At 47.8% G+C, this 18,136-nt stretch overlaps 1 protein-coding gene across 2 annotated transcripts in view; it reads right to left on the bottom strand.

The window, feature by feature from the left end:
- Positions 1-18,136, bottom strand: part of LOC147717623 (E3 ubiquitin-protein ligase TRIM39-like) — a 210,172-nt gene that overhangs the window by 58,018 nt on the left and 134,018 nt on the right. The window lies entirely within an intron of this gene.

Genomic DNA, 18,136 nt, shown 5'->3' with positions numbered 1-18,136 from the left:
TGTTTTTAGTTCTTCCTAAATCATCATTGGTAGGTAAAGGCCAGCATGTTCCTCTGCTTGTGCAAGCAGAGCAAATGCATGCCATGAATTGGAGCGATGACTTAAGTAAAACAAGGATTGGCATAGCCAATAGGTCTGGTCAGTTGGGACCGTATACGTTTTTACCCATGCAGCTGATGTTGTTGCACCAAGGATATTGTGCTGGATAACTAAACACTTCTAAGGTCCCAAAGGCGAGACCTATTGGCTATGCCAATGCTTGTAGTCTTATTTAATTCCATTATAAAACAGGACTACAAGTCCCAGGTTTCAAAGGGGAAACACAGGACTGGACTACAACAACACACATGGACCTGGGAAACTTGGCAGCTATAAAATTCGCTAAAAAAACGTTGACAAAGTCAAAAGTTCTTGCTCAGGTGAGACCTAATTTCGTTTAGGGTCTCATTGCCTGTGCCTTCTTTGTTGGTGAGCTCTATCAATCGAGTCGTTCTGTTCTCGCAGGGTGGTGCAAAATTGCAGTCATAGTTCAACATTTGCGAAATCTCGTGGGTTTTGGGTTTGATCAACCTAAAATGAAACGCTTATAATTATACCTCGCTGGCAAATATTAATATTATTTAAATCGAAATAACTTCTATAGAGCTCAGGACGAAAGAGTACAATGTTAATTTCAATTCCTCCTGCAGCATTTACAAATGTGGATGAAAACTGTGTCCTAAACCCCAAAAGAGTTTGAAACCAACCGAGGGTGAAAAGCTGTGCTACCATACACTGACCTATATAAAGATTTCCCAAGCGAATAAAACACTGTATCCAGTGAGTAACTCGGCATTAGACGTTTTAACAAAAAAAACAATACAACGGATTCTCATAAAATTCGTATTCCGCAAATCCCATTTCTTCTTCAGTGTCACTCACGCCTTAGTCGTGCAGCCGTAGAACCGTTCACACATTCATAAACAGTCTTGTGCACGCCTCTTTTTTCACCCTTCACAAGTGATGACGTGGATGGATGCTTAGGTTAGTGCAAGTGAGAGTTCCTTATCTTTTTAGAGTTTGTGGAGTAACCATTGTCATCATATTAGTCTGCTTTTCATTAATTAAAATGGCATGCCCCGCAAGTGGAAACAAACGTGGCCGCGTCACTCAGTATTCAGAGCAAATGTCCGACTAAGCATTCTTTCAGTCCTTACTAGAGTCCAACGGTGAAACACCATTCATTACCTGAGCAGAGAAAAATGTGCATGAGAACCGTGTTTGCCGTGACTGTGCGCACAGAAGCGGCCCTTTCTGTCACCAGGCCCCTTCACTGCGAGGCGCAAAATTAAACTCTTGGGTCACTGTTTTACCTACAGTAGTTTCTTTAAAACAAGCGCATGTGAAAAAATAAGAGGGTGCATCAGCACTATATAAACATCAAACTCCAGTGCACAGACGCTACATTTAATTACAGCCATGTCCTGCAAACAGGGGGACATGCTGATTAAAGCCACATGGCCCCTGCGCGCTGCTGCTGGCTCCCGAGAGCAAAACGCTCTGGGAGTGAGCATTTCCATAAAAGCGGAGACATCCACATGCCTTTGGCCAATTGCCTGCTAAAGCCAGACACAAAGGCCAATGGCGTGTGAGCACCACATGCATAAGCGTCTCAATAAGCTGAAGTGATTCCAAGAGGTCAATTTCCTATGCACCGCATGCACGCTGCCATAGGCTCGACCTAATCATCAGTAGGCCTTCTCACCAGCTTCCTGCTGCCGTGGAGGTCTCCTGTCACGGCCGCCTGGTCGGCTGGTGACACTCCCTGTCCATCTCGCTCTGCTGCTGCAAGGTAGCTGCATTAGCCCGTTTTGCATTGCCTGAAATAACATTTATGGCAGTATTCGCACCGTCTCTTGTGTAATAATTAGCTTGTTTTTCCTGGGTAACCCATTTACTTTTATGTCAAATTAAGGCCTTGCCACCCTTTGATGCTTACTCTGCAAATCCTGCCTCCTGCCACTCAGAGCACTTCCCCTCCCCAGGACCTACTTAATGGAGGTCACATTGCAGCCAAGCTGCTGGCGTGCCAAAGTCAAGCACATCTGTGCCTGGACAACGCCCAGCACCAGGAACCCTGACCCTTCCGCGATCCATCGCTACACTTCCACCGAGGTCCCTGCCCTAGCGCCCCAGAAGCCATAACAACAAGTGCTGCAACTCCTCTCCATTATCCACAGAAGGACCTTGCACCTGCCACAGCTTGCCCTGCATCACAGAAACCCTCCCCACTCACACCCAGCTGACCTCCGACCACCAGAACAGCTTCAGTGCATGCTGCTCAATGCCCGATCCCTCTGCAAAAGCGTCACAGATTTCTGAGGCACCACCTTCACACCGGACCTGATATTCATCACCGAGACCTGGCTCAACCCTGACATTGCAACAATGCCCCATTGCTACAAGATGATAGACAAAGACCACACCAACAAGCATGGAGACGGCATCACCATCATTCACAAGAATACCTTCCAATGCACCACCAACGAAGACGACACCACAACTATCAAGGAACACCTCAACTTTCAAATCCGAACTGACGCAAAGAAAACCCGCGCCTACAGACCCCCTGCTCCCCACCCTGCCTTTTGAAAAGCCATCTCAGAATTACTCTCCCCCTAGCAATCAACTCCAAGCACTACATCTTCCTCTGTGACATCAACTTCCACCTCGATGACCTAATCAACAGCAACTCCACCAACTTTCTCTAAAGCATGAGCAGCCTCAGGCAGCTGGTCACCAGTCCCACACACAGCGTGGGACACGCACTGGACCCCATCTTCAAAGCCAGCGATATAATCAAGTTTGGTCATGTCATCAAACTAACCTGGACTGACCACAGCATCGTCCACTTCACTGTCGCAGGCTCAGTGGAACCCACCACCAAGCCCCCCAGCTTCTCGCAGTGCAAATTGACCAAACTCACTGAGATCCAATGGCTACTAGCCGGCGATTACACGCTTTAAGTTGCAGCACATTGCCCAGAAGGCAGGTAAACGTGTTACAAAGTACAGGCTCCCCAACCATAGCCGTTAATGCTTCAGTTACTTTCCCCTAAAACTCCATTACCCTGCCACAGCTCCAAGCCAAATGCTGAAAATCAGCGGCCTCTGCCCCGCATAGTCTACAGTTATCAGAATCTCGAAGCCCATACTTAAAAAGTTGTGCTGGCGTATAATATACTTGACGGACATATTTATAGTAAGTCAGGCGCAAATTCCCATTAGCACTAAATTGACCCGTCAATTTACAACAAGCGCCTCATTCATCCTCTGTCAGCTCCTGCGGCAGGATAGCATTTCATTTTTCCGGGGGACCCACACTCTCTTCCACTTCATCCGCTTGCGATGCATTATATAAACGGGTGATCATTTTTGCCCTATTTTGCGCAACATAAATATGTTGTAGTGCCGTAAGAGTAGGGGGTTCGGCAGGATAGCCAGGATATAAGGCTTTAATTGCAGCCCTCAATCTACTGTATATAAAGGTAGCCATAACCGTGCCTCCCCCGTCTCCCAGAAAGGCCTGCAGTCCAATAAACTCCCCACCTGAAAAAATATCCCCCATAGTGCACATTTCCACAGACTGCAAGATTTTCAACGCTCCTGTCTCACACGTCACTGAAATCTGTCCATGATGAAGCAGCGGCATGGCCGGCGCATACAGAGGCAACCTCCCAGCCCGTCTCCCAAGTCCCCTCCACGCATGTCGCGTGCAGTGTATTGTATCTATCTCATCTTTCTCAAAAACCGTTGCATCATTTACCACCATAGCTTTCAATGGCACCGAATGCCTCGCCCCGCCTATACCGCTACGTGCAGCGTGAAGGGTGGAGCATTCTGTCAATATGATGCATAGTGTGCTTGCGCGCACAGATAAAATAACTTCATATCTGGCACACGGAACCCACCCTTTTCATATGGCAGTGTCAGAACCTCCCACCTAACACGCGGCTTTTTTCCTCCCCATACCAATGTGATTAAAATCCCACGCAGAACATTAAAAAAAAACTGTCTGTAGATGACGGGTATGTTGACAAATAAATACAGAAATTTCGGGAGGACCACCATTTTAATCAACGCTACTCTGTTCGCAAATGTCAATGGGAGTTGTATCCACCTAGCAACCCTGTCTTCAAGTTTCATTATAGCAGTCCCATAATTTTCGCGCACAACAGTCTGCGGATCCTTGTTGACCCAGATACCTAGGTATTTGACAGGCTCATCACTCCATATCACAGGATACACCAGCTGCACTCTTTTCGTACATTCCGTTAAAGCAAAAACCACTGACTTGTCCTAATTTATTCCCAACCCCGTGTACCATTCAAATCTGATATACTCACGTATCAGTTGCTCTAAATGCACCTCAGGCTCACGGACATAGAGGACCATATCATCAGCATACATTGACACCGCCAATGGCCTTTGCTGAAACCGTAGCGCCGCCTGTGCATGCCGCTGCCGTAGGATACAGGCCAGAGGCTCCAACACAAGGGCAAAAAGGAGCGGCGATAGGGGACATCCCTGCCTAGTTTTGCGGCCTATCGTGAATGCATCGGAAGTTCTACCATTGACTCGAACACGAGCCACCGGTGCCGTGTACAATAATCTAATCCAATTTGTAAATATAAAGGGTACCCCCATCCCATGTAGCACTGCTAGCATGTACCGCCAAGATATGGAGTTGAACGCTTTTGAGGCGTTCAGCAGGACTGCCGCTGCAGGGAGCTCAGGCTTCAAAAGGTGCATTACTGCAAATAGCGTTCGTAAGTTGTGCGCATTGGAGCAGGTCGGGACAAAACCCGATTGGTCTGGTTAGACAATCACAGGCAGTAACAATTGCAATCTAGTGGCAAGCACCTTAGCGAGAATTTTAACATCTGTATTCATCAACGACAATGGCCGATATGAGTCGCACCTATCAGGGTCCTTCCCCGGTTTAGGAAGTCTCACAATCAACGCTTCACGGAGCATGGCCGGTAGCCTCTGCTGGTCATACGCTTCCTCAAACATAGCCTGAAGATGAGGTGCCAGAAGATCCAGATATTCTTTATAAAACTCTGCAGGGAGTCCGTCTGTGCCTGGTGCTTTGCCATTAGGCAATGCATTGACAGCATCGCGTATCTCATCCAACGTCAACTGATGCATTAAAAATTCCTTCTGCCCTTTGGCCAACCACACCAAGGCTATGTCATCCAGATATTCTGCTATTTCTGACTCCTCAGTAGTTTGCCTGCACCTATACATACCCTCATAGTACTTAACAAAAGAGGCTAGAATGCCCTCACTATCACAATGCCTGACCCCATCCACACAAATGGAGTCCACTGTAGTGTTTTTCACCCAGCGTTCAGTTATCTTTGCCTGGTCACCCTCCCTCCCCATAATATCTAGCCGACCATTTCCGTGTCACGTGTTTCGCCTCCATGTCCGCTAACTCATTAAACTCAGTGACCTTTGATCTGATGCATCCCAATCATGCCAAGGAACCCCAATACCAAAAAGTACAAAAACAAAGCCCCCCCCCTCCCCACCCATCGCGAGAAGCTAACCCTCTCACTGCCTACCCTCATATAAAAAAAGAACACTTGGGTTATTCCCTGCCGGGGGACACCAGCCGCCCACAGACCCCATGGTGGTACCTAGGGGAGTCGGGGCAAGCCAACATTCCCTCCCCATCATATCCCACGGTCATCATACCAGCAATAATAACCTGGACATTGTCAGAATCTAACACACAGTCGAGCACATATAAGCCGCCCTCCACAAATAAACAGCAGAATGTAGTTCTCAATGGCCCTTCCCCTGAATGATAAAAGCAGAGAGATGTGGATATGTTGTAATATAAAACAGTGCAAAAACGCAGAGCTAAACATCTCACTTCCCCCCCACCATATCCAATGCAAAGCTGAGCCCCTTGCTTGTATATATAACAGTACAACCAACAACCCCATGAGGTGGAGAACAACAGCCAAACTGTAGAGATACAAGTCCATCCCAAAATGTCCAGTGGCCTTCACCCCCCTTCACTCATATATCCTTACTGACTCTATTTCAGTTCACATGCCATAGCATGACCATTGTCCCATCACTGAATCATATAACCTGTGAAAGAAGATCACATGAATGATAATAAACAAACGTGCAATGTTCCACACCTGCATTGTGCAGGAGCATCATACAACCTGGACGAGTCCGCTGATCCTCATTGTCCGCATCATCACCAGCGTGCCGGGCTACAGCTCGCTTTTCCAACTGCTTGATGTACTGCATAGTGTCTTTTGGAGTCAGGCAGATCCAAGGCTTGTTCCCATGCATTATCTTAAGCTGAGCAGGATATAACGTGGCATACTGTATTTCCATATCTTGTAACTTCTTCTTGATTTGTTGAAATTCTCGCCGGGCCTGCTGTACCGCTACTGTAAAGTTGGGAAACCATGCCACTTCCAGACCCTGATAACTAGTGGTGCCCAGTTCCCTGGCACGCCGAACAGCCACATCCCTGCCGCGATAATTTAAAAGTCTCGCAATAATCGGACGCGGTAGAGCCCTAGGCACCGGACGCGGTGCAAGCGATCGATGCGCCCTGTCGACCACCAGAACATTAGAGAAATGCTTAGCCCCCAGCATAGTCTTCAGCATGTCCTCCACATAGAGCTCCAGCTTGCCCGTATTGGTGGATTCAGGCACCCCGTGATGCGCAAGTTGTTTTGGCGCGATCTCGCCTCTAAATCCTCGTTCTTGGCCCTTATGACCTCCAGGATCTTGTCCATCTCAGAGCAGGACTTCATGACACGGTCCGCCCTGTCCTCAGCCGTGGAAATACGCTTTTCTGTCTCAGTCAGGCGGACCCCGTGTTTGTCTAACTTAGCGGACATGGTGTCCATACGCAAGTTTAAATTATCTATCTTTTCCTCTATAGTTTGAAGACTCTGTTGCATTGACAGCAGTACCTTTTCCAGCTTGGAGCTATTTCCAGACTTCATATCCGTCTCCGTGTCGGAAGTCGTCTGTTTTTGTGTTTTTTTCAAACGCTTAGATTCAAAGGAGAGCGTAGATTGCAGGTGCTTGTCCGTTTTCCCCATTTTGTCACCAGAACAGTCAATCCGCAGGTCGTGGACTACACCCACCTATCAATCCGCAGGTGTGGGCAGGGTCGCCACACTCCGACTGGGCCGCACGCCCCCAAGGCTAACTGCAGACGATGCAGGCAAACCCACTCTACCAGGCAGTCCATAACTCCAGTTGCGGAGATTATATCAAATACAGTCCCACTTAAGTTCTTTTGCAATGCCTGTGGTGTAACACTCCCCAGGTTCACACTTGAAGTACACTGAACACCAACAAGGCCCAGGTGCAGAGGGAGAGTGAGCAGATCACCCCGCAGCGCCTTAGGTGTGCAGTTGATGAGCCCCCCCCCCCGCCAGCCGCATCTTCCAGCAGCAAAGTTGCTTCCCAAGCAAGCCAATCACAGCGTTAGTAGGTCCTGCAAGCCACCACAGCGGCGTCCAGATGAGAATCTGAAGACACAACACCAGCCCCACAATCCTTCCAACTCAGCAGATGCCGCCAGTAGCAGTAGCGTGGGGAGATTATTCCCAGTCACAGCAGGGGCGTGTTTCCAGTAATAAGATCCCCAGGGCGAATATATCACAATGGCCCCCGAGTTCACAAGTGCCGCCACGCAAACTGTGCTCCGAATGTCGAACCTCTCAATAGTTGTCAAGCCGCCAAGCCGAGCGCTTACCGCATGTAGCACCGCCTCCAGGGTCCACCGTGTCAGCAGGATGGCCGGCCGCTCCTCCGTATCAGGGTTCGCCCCAGTGGTAACAAGGCCGCACCGCCACTGTGCACCGGGCCTCTGCACAGCCCCCCGCCGACCTGAACAAGCCGCCCCACCTGCAGCCGCTCTCTTCCGGGCAGCGCCGCCTCCCACAGGCGCGATCGCAGCTGGTCCTTTGATTGCACTCTGGCACCGCGGCTCGCTGCTTCAACAGCAGGGTCGCATCACAACAGGCCAGCCGAAGTCAGCGCGCTTTTCTCGCTGGCAGTCCACAGGGCTCTCACCTCCCAACGGCAGCTACGTGCAGTGTTGGAGCAGCGGCACCCGCTCTCCACTGTCTCCCACGGGCTTCCCTCTGCAATTCAGGCTCTGTCTTTCTCGATTCACCTCAGTGTCCGCCACAGCCCACAGATGCCGCCATTTTACACGCTGACCCTCAGAGGCTGCAGATCGGCTTTCTGCAGGGGCTGCAGCTTCATAAGTCGCCTCATCCGACACAGCAAGCAACTTAGATTCAGATACGCTAACTCTCCACCGTAGATGACCAGAGGAGGTAAAGGATAATGCACGGATGATAGCCCCGACCAGCAGAGCTGCACTAATGTGCGGCCATCTTGCTTCGGGCTCACTAGCGCCCCCCAAGAAAGAACATAATTAGGATGCTCTCTGTACAGTCCCCACCACGAGTAACGCTACTGCAAGAGGGACACAGCGGCCGAAACACCAGCATGTGCTGAGGCCAAGCCCTCATGCACTGCTATGAACAAAGGAAGTTTCCGTCCTTTTTGGGAATCAGCCGATCCCCAACGAACGGTATTGTTGCAAAGGGAACTTGTTCTGGAGGCATACGACAAGAATATTTAGACAGGAAACTGCCATCCCATCTTTAGTAGCAGCTATTGTGTACACTGCCAGACTCGGGGTCTTTTTCACGCAGGGACACTCTGTGGAGTAACCGCGTGCTTTATACGTAGCTAGTTACATTACATCACATTCCATAATGCCTCAAGAAGTTCATTATCAATTTTGCACATGGACCTTGTAACTGCTGCTACTGAGCAAGTAGCTACTGCAGATTTGGCTGCTTCATCAGCCAAACAAATTGCTAACAGCATGTGCCCCCACATGCTGATGGCCATGAGTAGGAATAACACGTGTGAGCGGCAAGCTTTCTTTAAGGGCTGCTACTCGAATCCAAAGCGTATAATGCTTAATTGCGCTACCTTTTGAATCTCGATATTCGCTTTGAGACCAAAAGAAAAAAATGTATAATAGGATTGTACACAATAGAAAGAGTCAAATAAAACTAGAGTAGGAACCATAGGATCAGCAAATTCAAGTGCTAAAACTAATGCCTGTAACTCAGCCAACTGTGCTGTACAGCTCGCCAGAGACTGTGTGTGAACCTAGGACGACCGGAATTCACTGTCAACCATAGCACCTGCCACAATGGCACATGCGGCCGAGTAGGCATGCTTAGAACCGACAGCCGGTTGCGTCAAACCATCTGTGTAGATTATACACTTATATTGTTCAAGTGGAAGAAGAAACTGCGATGCAGGATTAACTTGTTCATACTGTAAAAATTCCTGCGTCTGCAAAGAAGGGTCAAAGATTAAGGTGACATCAGAGGATGTCAAAGAACTTTCCCACTGAATCCAACGTGGGTGTATAGCTTTAGAATTCGGTATACTCGCTTTGGTTACCGCCTCCATTGCTGGAATCGGTGATACCATCAGAATGCGTTTGCCCTGTGCTGGAGAGCATTCCTTCAGGATCTCCATCTGCACAGCCGTAAGAATTTTCTCAATGGGTGCAAACCGCAATTCAGCAGATGTGTACAAATGCGATTTGCACGCGTTGGGCACAGTGTCCCTCTCAGGTAAGTGAAACCCAGTGTTCCAGGCACAATAAGTATAACCAAGTTAGTTGTGTTTTTGCGAGTTAACAGAAAGTTGGTCGCTAGCAGATCAGACTACAACGACCGAAAATTTGATGTATGTTCTGGAAGCTAGCTGTAGACAAATAAGTGGGTTGTATCAAGGCATAAACCGGCTTGATACGTTGAGCATAATCAGGAATGTATGTTCTTCTAAAATTAAAAAAACTCAACAAAGATTGTAATTTATTCAGAGTCGAAGGAGGTTGCAATTGTGCACATTTCTCCAGAAAGTGGGGGGACAACCCCCTACCTTCATTATTGAAATCATAACCCAAAAAGAGAACAGCCAAAAAGCTGATGTGTGACTTTGTAAAATTAAATTTGTAACCTATGTCATAAAATTACACAATAATGCAATCAACATGCACCAGATGCGGAATTAATTCATCATCCATCAAATAAATGTCATCGATGTATGAGAAAGCATCAGGATGAATGCCGTGCAAAAGACACATAACAGGCGAGGCGAACGCACCAGGGCTATTCTTATAGCCCATTGGCAACCTTGTGAATTTTTTCTGATTGCCAAAGGCGGTGAATGCGGTCCAACTTTGGCTCTCTGGAGCCAAATTGGGACTGTAAAAACCATTAGAAATATTCAAAGTAGTTTTTACTTTTTACGGACTACATTGTTTATCAACACAGAGCTGTGAGTGTTTTGTGCTGCAAATATACAAACTCGACTGTTCAAATTTCTGTAATCCAAAACTATCGGATATGAACCATCTGGGTTCGATATCGAAAATAGAGGATTATTCATTGACAATACACACTGTTCAATTACACCTTGATATTTCAACTGCGTTAAAGTATCACTAACGGCGGCTTTCGCCTCACATTTGATTGGGTATTGAGCCTGTGGCATGGACTGCAACGGAATTTCATGAGCAGGTGAAAATGTATTCCAGCCTGGCAGATGGCTGGCTCAAGGGCCAAAGCCCATTCCTCCGTATAAGCATGTTTAGTCTCTTCCGGGATGTAACTCGAAAAACTTTGTAGTTTAACATCCTCCCCTCTCTAAGAAGCCAAAACAAACGGAGGAGGCCAGTCCTCCTTTGCCAACAAAATGTCATAAGAGGAGGTGAGGTTAACCCAAAAGATACCCTTAATTTTACGTTCTATATCCCCTTCAATTTGTAGGAATCTTTCATAAAGTCTATCAAGGGGTGCAACTCTTGTGTCAGCTATCACCACTATAATAAATGTGCTAGCTGCTTTCACCTCCAGACAAGAACGCAGTGCCTCCCGCACTATGGTAACTTCTGCCATGCTGTCGTGGAGTGTCACAGCCCATCTTCAAACCAGGTGACGGGTTCCCACAGACTTAGGCATATTTTGCTGTTACAGCTGCAACATTTTTTGTTCTGAAATTGGCCATGATATTGTGGTTGTACCTCCGATTTGGCTTTTACTTCAAACTGGCGTGGCTGATCACGTTGCTGTTGCATGGTTTCACTGGGTATTCTATCCTGACGTTCCCCTCCAACGAACTTTTGATCCGACGATTCCTGCAAGGAACGAGGAGAACGGGAGTCAGGAACTTGAAACCTTTCAGGAGACTTAATTTTTGATTGATCATGTAAATCATATGTAGGTTCAGAAGTCAGAGGTGTCGGTGAACCAGCACGCGACCCCTGCTTCGGCTACTATTGTTGTTTATTTTTGTTCCAATTCTTTTTAGGAATGAATGGGCACCCCTTCTTCTCAGGGGGAGCTTTAGTTTGTGTTTGCGGTTTCGTCAAAGGTCAGACCCCCAAATTATTACGTCCCAATGACTTATAGACTTTAGCTATAATCTTTGACAACTCACTCTGTTAATCTACACCCGCCACTAATTCAAGGCGGTTACTTATTTGTAAACTCTCAGCGTCTCCCTAAACATTAGCAAGAATCGGGTCAGAGACGATAAGGAAAACCCGATCAATCTCATCCCCATCTCTAGGGCTACCTCAGCCTTGTGCTCATTCTGTACCTTCCTAATAACGAATGGCAGGACTGCCATAGAGGGTGTGCCAAGGCAAAGGGAATACAACGCCGCAAACATTGTACCCCAAGTGGTGCAATCCGCGACACTGGGAACTAGACCTTTCAGCAAACTCATTGCTGGGATCCTGTGTTTTTCAATAGGGTAAGTATTTGAAAAAACAGCTTCAAGTTGCTCAAATTTCTCAGCCACCCAAAACAGCAAGTCGTCCCTACTCTGAGGATGTTTGCCCATCACTGAATTAATCATGAGGGGACCAAGCAGCCAGGTGCCGGTTGCTGTTGAGGGGTTCCAGCCGGGGCCACTTGGACAGTGCGTGACACATATTGTATCACTCTCCGATGTATATGAGTTACTGAAGTATATGATTCACGTAGCTCTGCATGTGTAACACCACGAAAATTTGGGTGTGGTGTAAATCCTGCCAAAATGGGTCATGTGGCTCCGTCGACCGATAAGGGACCTAAACGGACCGATGTAGCAGGGTGAGGTAGGGCACCATTAAACCAGATGGTGTGCTGCCAAGCCAACAACGGAACTTTAATGGACCAATATGGTTGATATTCACGGGGAGTCTGGGCGTGAGTATATACAATAAAGAAACCATCATTTCCATCAATCGCAGGAAACGTCACCCAAGAATAAAAAACTTTGAAACGATACACTGTGTTTACTTCACAACAAAGATTATGGAAGCGCCTGCACACGGGAATCCATTTTGATGCAAGTGAGAAGTTAGAGCAGCACGATTGTGATCTGCAACTGCTAGAGTCATTATTCAAATAGTAAAGGAGAAATGGGAGCGCAATATCTGGAATATGCAAAAGAATAACAAAAACCTTTTAAAATTCAAGCTTGAAAAACCTATAATCTCAAATACAGGAGGTTATCCTAACGCACACAGGACGTTTCCGGTAACCGGCGAAAAGGTATCGTGGCAAGCACAAGAGCTACTCAGATGCTCTTACAGATAAGTACCAGATCAAACGTTGGTGGCGCCATGTTGCAGGGATGCTGCACATCCGCAGAACTATGCACAAGATTATAGGATCTTGATGCATAGAGGCTGTGGCCTTCCTACCACCTTAGTACCCACAAGCCCCGGACTGATTAGCTAAAGTGTCTCACTCGCTCTCTTACACACAACAGGAGTAACAAATGATTGGACACCCCAGAACACAACACTCCCTGATCTCTCAGGAATCGTGGAAACAAGATTCACCTTTTCGCTCACTTACTCATCCACAATAAGATCAAAACAGAAACACAAAGATAGTTTAAAATATTTATTGTAACTAACGTGCTCTTAAATGCAGTATATGTACCACAACAAGCATAAATATAATGCAAGTGTTCACAGCGGGCCTGTCAGGAAAACGACTGGTAGGAATAGTGGTGGAGGGCCATCAAATGAGAGAAGTGTGGCTCACTGGTTAGAGGAGGCAGACCTGGAAGCAGAGGTCAGCCCGGGACCAGGGTTCAATTCCCGGCTCGGCGGGGTCTTGAGTCCTAAAATGTCCATGGACTTGACAATTCTCGCTCCGGTGCCTACTCAATTCACGGGTTCACACTCTGCGACTCTGGGCAATAGCTTGCTTAATATCCACAATGGCCCCTCGCGGCGGGATGCCTGGCTTTCACCTTGCGGATACCCTGCCGGGGTATCTCACAGGGGAATACCAGGACGGGTTCCCTAAGCAAGCGCCTTGATGCCTTCGGGTGATACGTGCACTATATAAATCGCAATACGCAATACAAATAGGACACCGTTCGGTCTGACCAAAGGTATGCCTCCAGGAAACTAGGGGCCTGATTTATATCTTGGCGGAATGGATACTCCGTTGCATATCCATACCACCAAGACGGTGGTCCACCCACACGATTTAAATGTGGGTGGACCTGTGTTTTATTCACGGCGAAGACTACTCCGTCTCCACTGCGATTAAACCCTTCCGACAGAGTAAGGGCGTCAGAGGTTGACATCTAATTCCACTCACCTAATTTAGAAGTGGGGAATTAAAGGACATTTTTAACTGCTCGTCACTGCCAGGAAAACCCTGGTTGTATGGGCCAGTGAAAACTTAAAAATGCTCCCCTCGCCATAGTAGAGGACTCCCATGGCGAGGGGAGCACTGTCTTTTTATATTTGATAAAGAAGATACCACTTCTTTTTAAAAATAAAAAATAAAACCGTTTGCTGCAGCGCTCAGTCATGCTTGAAAGATCCGTGTCTCAAACTGAGAAAATCATTTAAAAAACCGCTGTGACAGCGATTTCTGGCAATGCTGTAGGAAAAGCCATTGGGGGTCATTTAATAATTTAAATGGCGGAGGTGCAGTCAAGGCGACCGATTTATTACTCCATCGCCATGCCAACCAAACCTCTATCTGACAAATTATAAATTGCCTCCTGGGTCTCTCTAAATGAGGTGGGAACCAGCGGAAAGGCGGTTGGGACATCAGCCAATTTTCAGCATATGGCTCATGCATGCCCTCCTCTACATAAGTCCATAAAAAAATTTGATAGATCCAGTGCAATGCTATTTATGAAAATTGATGTCATATCTCACTTTTCTAGGCTGAATTATGCAGCTGTTGTATGACTAACATTAACTTTGATTATGGATTCAGGTTGACTAAATAGGTTTGGAGTAAGATGCAGAGGGAATAGTCAGTCACTGAGCTTTCCGTGTTTAACATGTCACCAATCAAATGACAAGTCTACTCAGACTCTTTTACTTATGGTGTTTGTTGGATTTGTCCCTTTTTGCAGGGTCACCCTCAAACCTTTTGTCTTTACCATCCACTCTTTGTTGGCCTTAGGACGCTGTGCATGTTAGCACTGGTTAGCATTGGTAAAGTGCTTATGTGCTCTTCCTAAAACATGGTAGAACTGGTTTATACCCAATTGGCACATTTAATTTACTTGTAAATCCCTAGTAAAGTGGCACTACCTATGCCCAGGGCCTGTAAATTAAATGCTACTAGTGAGCCTGCAGCACAGATTGTGCCACCACCCACTTAGGTAGCCCTTTAAACCCATCTCACGTCTGCCATTGCAGCCTGTGTGTGCATTTTTAAACTGCTATTTCGATCTGACAAAATAAAAGTGTCCCCCAGACACAAACCTTTCTATTTCATACATATACGTCACCCCTAGGGTAGGCCCTCGACAGCCAAGATAGCAGGGTGCAGTGTATTTAAAAAGTTGGACATGTAGTTTTAAGTTTTACATGTCCTTGTACTGAAACTCTTAAATTCGTTTTTCGCTACAGCAAGGCCTTCCTCTCCCATAGGAAAATATTGTTGTCTCCTTATCACATTTATTAAGCTGTAATTTCCAAAGGTGGTAACCAGTTCATGGTTGGTATCTTTGGAATTGTAATGAAAAATCCTCTCTCAAGGTGAAGTCAGATTTTTGTAAAAATTTTTGGAAGACCTTTATTTATAGCAGATTGTACACAAAGCCCAACAAAACGCCCGGAGGCTCACAAATACAGTACATAGCAATATGGCAGTGCACAAAGGATTAATTACAGAGGTACTGAGGTCTAATTTCAAATTATAATTCGTAAGGATAAACGGTGTCAGGATGTCTTAGGTCAGCACGTTGGTTCCGGCGTTTAAGGATCAGGAGAGACAAGTACACAATTCACCAATATTACCAGAACCACGACTATCCCCATTGAGGAAATACTTCTAAGTAGTCAATAGTACACACCGTTCAGTCTACAATAAACGGGAAGTCGATTTACTCTAAAGCCCAGAAGAAAAAGGAAAAAAGAATAGAAGGCCCATAGAACAAAAAGGAAAAAAAAACAAAAGCCCCCTCCCACCCCCCACCCTGCACCCCTGCAGCTGGCTACGGCCTACCCCCCCCTAGCAGTGTGCCTGTCGCCCCATAAAAGGAGTCCCGAAATGCAGAAAGTAAGAAAAAGGTCCTAATCTATAACTACAATGAAAGTAGTGGGAAACGGGGAGGAGCCCACCACCAGTCCCCCGGCATCACCCTCCCGTGGCTCAGACATTATCACAAGGTGTAAAGTCCGGTGACAAGAGACATTACTAGCAAACAATTTACAAAGCACAAAATCGGTATATCGCGTACTCAGAGAAATCAGCCCGCCGCACATCTATCTCGGTCAGCAACGAAGATACCGCCAGTCTGTGGTAAAAGGCGTTCATCCCTGTCCCGTTTTAACTTTCCCGCCACTGCTTACCAAAGTGACCCAGGAGAGCGTGAACAACAGTCTAACAGTGTCAATGCGATCCAACCACTCAATCAGATCAGTTACCCGTGGATCCAGTGATCCCAGGCTGGGCCAAAAGTACACCATCCACAGAATATAGAGCGGGGACGAGCCAGTGAGGAAAGTCTCAGTGTCTAACCACTTCTGGAGCAGCCCCCGGATAACGGGGAGCATGGCTTGGGGAGAAAACTCCCGTCGCGATTTCAATCCGAGGTTTTCACTTCGTCCCGGGCAAACATCATCTACAGCGAGATTCGTCTTGGGGCTTAGAGTCTCGAAGCCGTCACTGTCGCATAGGGCAGCCATCTTGTCGCAGACGGACGTGGAGCGAAGAATGTCGCTATGGATCTGCGAGTCAGCCATTTTCGAGTGTCCCAGTGCACAGACAATAGCATCCACCCTGCTGGCCAGGGTCCGAACAGAGTGCACCATATCGTGTCGTAGGGAGACAACAGCCGCCAGGAGATCGCCATAACCCCGGTCACTTTCACTCTCCCCTCCAGTGTCCCCCTGCTCCACACGTCCGCGACTACATTGTAGCCCAGACTCCCCAAGGCTGCGCTCCATTGTGCCCTCTGTGATCATTGGTAGGGATACTCCGAGTCGGGCCAGGCTGTGCACAGTGGGGCATCAGATGTCTGTAGGTTGAAGGAGCGGCAGGCAGAACCGATGCATTGCCATAAGCATTGTCCCGTAAAGAAGCCGCCCCGATCGATATTTTGGAGGCGGAAAATTCAGGAACCTCCCGCCGACAGCGGGACAATGCGTGAACAGTTTCTTGGCAGCCAAAAGTTAGGGCTCCTGCAGGCGTGCGATTCCCCAGTCAATTCACCAGGTACGCTTGGTTCCGTACCTGCAGTCCAGCAAGGCACACGCCTCAAAATTCGTCCGTGTCTCGGTAGAAGTGATCCGACCGGCTCCCCACAGTCGCTGATGCCCGGTGTTGTTCGCTTGGTGACCGGCCTCGACATCCACTCGATGTACCGGTCTCAGGGCTGCTGCGGGCCGCAAACTGCAGTCGGACGTTTCACTCGCTTGCGAGGAAGCGCAAGCCTCAGGATTTCACCGTGGGCCGTCGGAACACATCAGCTTCCCCGATGTGTCGCCTTGGTGCAGGATCACCGGCAGGATAATAGCAAAGGAGGAGATGGTCCTCGGAGCCGAGGGACTAGGCGTCCGTCCCGGGCGCCATCTTGGCTCCTGGTGAAGTCAGATTTTAAATTACCATTTGGGAAATGCCACTTTTAGAAAGTTGGCATTTTTCTGCCTTTAGCCATTTAGTGCCTGTAGCGTGTTTCTGTGTCACATGACTGGGTGAAGCTGGCAGTTGGGCTCTGTGTACCTACAGGACAGCCGTACACAATAGAGAGCTAAAGAGTGCACGGATGAGCTATCACTGGCAGGATGGGAGGGGGTAACTGGGCACAGCCCTACTTACATTTGACAAAGCTTGCTGCCACAGGAGCCAGGACAGGGAGGCCATGATGACTGTGAACTTCAAAGGGAAACGTCTAGAAGCTTTGCCCACTTCAAAGTCAGAATATTGGATCTCGGAAACCAACTCTTCAGTGCACTTCTGCACCTGTGGATACTCTGCCAGGAATAAGAACTGCTCTGCTGTGGCACATATCTGCCATTCTGCTTGACTGCAGTCCTGCTACTTTGGTGGGCTGACCTGATGCCCTCTTGCATAAGTGAGAAGGACTGGACCAGCATTTGATGAACTCAGGACCCCTAAGTGACTCTAAGGGCTAGTTGGCTGGCCTGAAAATAGCCTCAGGAACAGAAGGCTCCAACAACCTTGAATCCACCACCTGAACTCTGCCATCTGTGAGTCCTACCATGCCCAAAGGTTCCACCTCAGTACTGGGCCCTTGGAAGTGGGCCCGAAGGTGCTCTGCCAGCCCATCTGTAGAACCAGCAGAACCAACTCATCTCCTCTGCTCCGCAACCCTAAGTAGAACCTAAGCATTGCCTCTGCTGCGAGGGTTGTCCCAATGCAAGGAGACCACATTGACCTCGCAGCCACATCGGAACCGCTGATGTGCAAAGCTTCACTGACGCAGACCCTTGCATTGCAAATCTCTCACTGACAGCAGCCTCAAAGACGATGCAGGTTCTCGTATCGCAGCTTCGA

This window comes from Lissotriton vulgaris, chromosome 5 (assembly GCF_964263255.1).
Source record: "Lissotriton vulgaris chromosome 5, aLisVul1.2, whole genome shotgun sequence".
NCBI classification, from domain to species: Eukaryota; Metazoa; Chordata; class Amphibia; order Caudata; family Salamandridae; genus Lissotriton; species Lissotriton vulgaris.
Note: the sequence above shows the minus strand (reverse complement) of the source record. Positions and strands in the feature narration are given on the sequence as shown.